Consider the following 5,137-nt stretch of genomic DNA (forward strand, 5'->3'; position numbering starts at 1 on the left):
GGGGCACTTTTCATTTCCCATGAACTGAGAAGGGGGTAGGCCTGATCCCATGGAGGCTGGAGTCTCCAGCAGAGTTATCAGCACTGTCTATAATCCTCCGTCTAAAATAATAATGGCTTTATAATTAGATTCTTAAAAATTGCCCAATTCTTGCTCTCTTTTAATTTGAAAAGCTTCTTGAAGAAATAGACATTTCAAGAGACTGGCATTTGATGACCTGACGGTAACCTTTTCTTTTAGTGTAATGGTGATAAGAAAGTTAATCAGAAGAAAAGAAATAAATAATTTACAGAGATAAAGAGAGCAAGTCCCTGGTGGGGAGAAGCCAGGGGATTGTGGTGAAGTTCACTTATGAAAGAAACAGAGTTTTATATTCAGAATCAGGTTTTCTTGCTTTCATCTTCAGAAACTGGGGATAGGGAGGAAGGGCAGCCTCAAGTTGGAATTCTCAGAAAAGAGTAATTGAAACAATAACTTTTGGAATGGTACTATTATTTCCCTTGGTTTATGGTTGAGATTTAAGAGATTAAGAACTGGGACAAAACCATATCTTACCAGTAAAAGGCAGAGAGAGGGGAAATGAGGGCCATCTGAGTCCAGGATCAGTTTTCTTAACAACCACTAGTCCTTAAGCCCTGTGTGTCTGGCTTTCCTCACAATTGCATGGGGCTTTCTTCCCTATGTCTGAACCGTACTCTGCTCCCAAGATGAAATTTATGACACTTTTAGGGTCATGTCATTGGAAAAGGACACCTCTCACTCCTTCTTGGGGACAGGCTGCCATCGGGAAAGTGACCCAGCTTTTATTGGGCCACCGATCAGTCTGTAGACATTTTTGTACCATGTGGGACTATGATGAAAACAAGAAGGCTTGGAACACATCCTCCTTTGGAATGGGGTTGGCCTGGAGTTTAACCTTTCCTTTATTTTTTTGAAAGTTTTTCTAAGATCAGTAGACAAATGAAAGGTGAAAACAAGTTTGTAGGTAAGCTTTTAGACTATTCAAAAGAACGAAGTGTTTTAAGAAGTTCAAGCAGATATTTATTCATCAAGATCATCATCCCTTTATTGATAAAATTTTGCAGATAAACTTTGCATTGGCTCTGCCTCAGACTAGGTTTGTAACCCAGGGCAAATTATGTAATTTCTCTCAGGCTCAGTTTTCTCCTCTGTCAAATGGAATCATGAGATCAAACATTATCACGTGGAAGGCACCTCTGACAGCTGTTGTCAGAGTCAAAGCTCATTTGACTTTTGTAACAAATGAGGTAGGAGTTATTTTCCCCATTTTACAGGTGAGAAAACGGAGGTTTTCAGATTCCTTGTCCAAGGTCACGTGTCTAATTGATGCACATTGGATGTGAGGACTTCTAGGTCCCTGTGACCTCTATTGCTCTCTCAGTTCCAGTCTAAAGTGAAGATCAAGGTAGCTGGTCAGCAAAGAATTGAGCTCTTTCTGCATTTATTTTTGTTTCCTGCTCTGTGCTGGTCCATTTACTCTCCCTGTCCGAATTACAGTTGTGGTTTGTGGAACAGTTAAACAAACAAACAAACCAAAACCCCAAAACCAGAATAGTCTTTTTGTTTTGTTTTTGGTCACCAGATAGTCTGGAATCAGTAATGCCTCTTACGACTTTAGTAGTTTCAGTAGAATGGAAAATCTCGGCTCCTTAAAATTGGCCAAGGGTTTTCTCCTCTGTGGGAAAGAGGGAGGGTATAGACTAGACTCTGCCTGCCTCCTCTAGCTGCTTGGCTTGTTGGTTGGGCTTGGTGATGAGTGATGATGTTCGGTTCCTCAGGGAGACCAACGAAGTCACAAACTGAGTAACTGATTGAAGCAGACCAAAGACACAGGTTGGGAAGGTGGGGTGTCAGCATGCTGGGTCCCCGTGCTTCTGAATATGGGATACCCAGTGGCACTGACACCATCCTGGGCATCAGGCAGGGCTGAAGTATCTCAGAGTGAGATGCCCAAACCTCTCTGCAGCAGCGGGTCTATATACTGTGTCACACACTCATCTCACAAAAGCTTCATTAGCAAATGAAGTCTTGGGCTGCAAAAAATGAAGAGCAGTTCCCAGTGATCTGCTTCAAGGGCTACCAATGACTCACCATTTTTCCACCACATATGGTGTCTTGATGATGCAGTTAGTCATTGACTGGTAGACAGGCCTAGAAGTCAGGGGTTAACAGCTTAGGGACCAATTCCCAAAGGTGCCAGGCTGGCCATGTGACTCATTGAAACCTCAGAAATAATCCTATGACACAGGTGTGATTATTCCTCTTTGTACAGCGAAGAAAACTGAGGGTTAAGGAAGTTACTGAGTTGCCCAAATCCACATTCTAGTAAGTGGTGGAATGGCATTTCAATTACAATTGTCTAACTCCAAAACCCAACCAAAGGCAGGTTTGCCAAGGGTGACATCCTAGTGTATCTAAGGTCAAAAAAAATTGGGATTGTGCTGTGTGCTCTTGAACTGCTGATAAAGACATAGATTGTGTGTTTATTAGATTATTATTTTCAAAACAAGTGTTCTCAAACGCTTTCTCAGCTATTTCATGGAGAGAGCCCTGAGATAGTCCATGAGACTAGCTCAGGATAAAAGCAATGGGTGGTGTGATGGAATTATATAATTTATATACAGAAGAATGTTCCCCAATCAACAGTAAAAAAAAGTCCAGGGAAAACGAGGGGACTGGCGTTCTTGCCCATGAAGCTTTGCCATGGACAGAACAGTGTTTGTTGGAAATTGTTAGGGCAAGTCTATGCTACGAATGACCTTATTTATACAGCATTGCCGGTTACCCAGGTGCTCTTGAAACCATTTGGGTTAGATCATGCCTAGGGTCCTCCAGAAAGGCATGGGATGCTTTGACAAGCTTTGATAATTATGTTAAGACAGATTTTTTTTTTTTAAAAAAAGATAAAATCATGGCTCTCATTCAGATATTAAAAATGAACATATGGTAAATATTTTATTTAACTTGTTAATGAGGAAGCTGGTAAGGGTGTTTCTATAACTAGTTCAAAGAAGAAGCCAACCCCCCCCCCCCAAATATATATGGATACAAGAATGTTGAAATGTGCTAATGGAGGCACAGTTAGCTTCTTCCATTGCAGGAGGAAAGTCAATCGGACATCCACACAGGACAGGGCAGGATTTGCATTTTGCATTGCTATTAGTTATCTGTGATGTACAGCGTTGTAAAATGCCTCAAGGGCAATGAAGACTCGAATCAGATAACTCAGGAAGGCTGTGCAGTGGTTAGACAATGCATCGTTTTCCATTGAAGCACAAAATTTACCCTGTAACTCCTATTGTTGAGAAATGATAAAGGGAAGTATTTAGCTACAGAATTCTAAAGATAGCAGGATAAGTTTCCTTCCAGAGGAAAGGCTGTCTCTGTATCTTTGTCTCTTGAGAGGAGGCTTTGTGAGAACAGACAGCTGGATCTCTATGCTGCCCTCTCCCTTCATGGCTCGATTAGTGGGAAAATTATTTAAAATCTCAGTTCCCTACTCTAACTCAGGGGTAGTATTATTATTTACCTCAAGGGTTTGGGGGAGGAATAAATGAGAACCATAAACTGTGCTTAGCACAGTGCCCAGCACAACACATGCCTGCTATTATTTTATTGATTACAATTTTTCACTTTGCTTTTTATTTTTCCTACACTTACATGTTCCTTCCCTTTCTCTCCACCCCCCTCCATCTATAATAAAGAATAGGAGAACTAGTTACAGTGTTTTTGAAAAAAAGTATAGATGGCATCTGTTTCTTGTTCTTGATTTTGAAATTAACTGTGTAGATTGTGATGTGATGTATTCCCTTCTATTTAAAAAATAAAGCCTCCTCTGTCCAATATTTGCTTTTTTGTTGTTGTTTTTTGAGTAATTCCCATTGCCTGTCTTGAACCAGCTACCCTGAATTTAAATTTGAAAACGTGGTTTCTTTTCTCAAGTTAGTGGCCAGAGAAAACAGTCTCTAGACTGGGAAGGGCCCTCCTTACAGGGGATAGTACCCCACGGCCTGGAGAGGTGGTTTTCTTGAGTCAGGTCTAGGAGCTTGGTGGTGAATCTATCCCTGGTTGGACTCCTCAGACCCTAGGAGACATGTCCATGGGCTGGAGAATCTAGGCACCCCTGGGGGCAGCACATAGTGGGCACCAGAGAAGATTGTCTATATGGTCCTGCCCAGGCCAGTTGGTGCAAATCTGCCTTTGAGAAGTTTGTTTTTTCCCTTTGAGTCTGGCGGAGGGGGCATCTCTTCAACTCCAAAGAGGAATTTCTGAATGTCTCAGGGTTCCATCAGCCCCATTTCTTATACCTTGAGAAACCGTCTGATCATTCAGGTGAACCCCACAGGTGTGACACCTGCCCTCCCTCCCCTTAGCAGCCTGCGTTCTGCAGGAGAGGAGCAAGTATTTATCCTGAGTGAGCCAGGTTGGGGAAGGAGTTTTACCTCTAGGCAAAGTTCAGGGATAGGAGGAGGAAAATATTGCTGTGTCTAGGCTTCCTTTAAATTTATGGGCCTGGAGTGCTACCCTGGAGAGAGCCATTTTTTACTCCACAATTTTACTCCTAATCTGATGGTTCCGAGAACTCCTGGGATAGCGAATTGTCCTGATGCCTTAGGAAACAGTGGAGATTAGATCTCAGAGGTCAGCTGGTGTGTAATTGGGATCTTGGAGCTGGGCTGACAACACAGTCAGATTTACACAAGGCTCCTTGCCTCTGGGGACTCTTTCTTTTTGCTGTCATATCATCTCTGCAGCAAACCTGCTTGTTTTAGCTCTTGATAGAAAAGTAACTCACCTTGTCCATTTTTTCACAGACAGTATATAAACAAAAAAGGAAATGGTAGGCTGTTAATTGAGTAGCAGGACCCAGTCTTGGCCAAACTTGGTGCCATGGAGAGAGACATGGACCAATGGCAAAATATCAGGACTTGAGCCCAGCTCTGCCTTGGGTCAGTCATGACCTCTGAACAGTGGAGATAATGAAACTGGTGACCTCATGAGGTCATGATTATGAAAGATGGTAAACGTCCAAACATCCTTAAGCTGTAAAAGGAATCACATGAAGTGGAGACCCCAGACTGGGACACCAAGTAAATAAGTATGTTTGTGGAACCAG

Source organism: Lynx rufus, unplaced genomic scaffold, assembly GCF_022079265.1.
Source record: "Lynx rufus isolate CCGP_SWC_20201006 ecotype Redwood Valley unplaced genomic scaffold, mLynRuf1.p SCAF_13, whole genome shotgun sequence".
Lineage (NCBI taxonomy): Eukaryota > Metazoa > Chordata > Mammalia > Carnivora > Felidae > Lynx > Lynx rufus.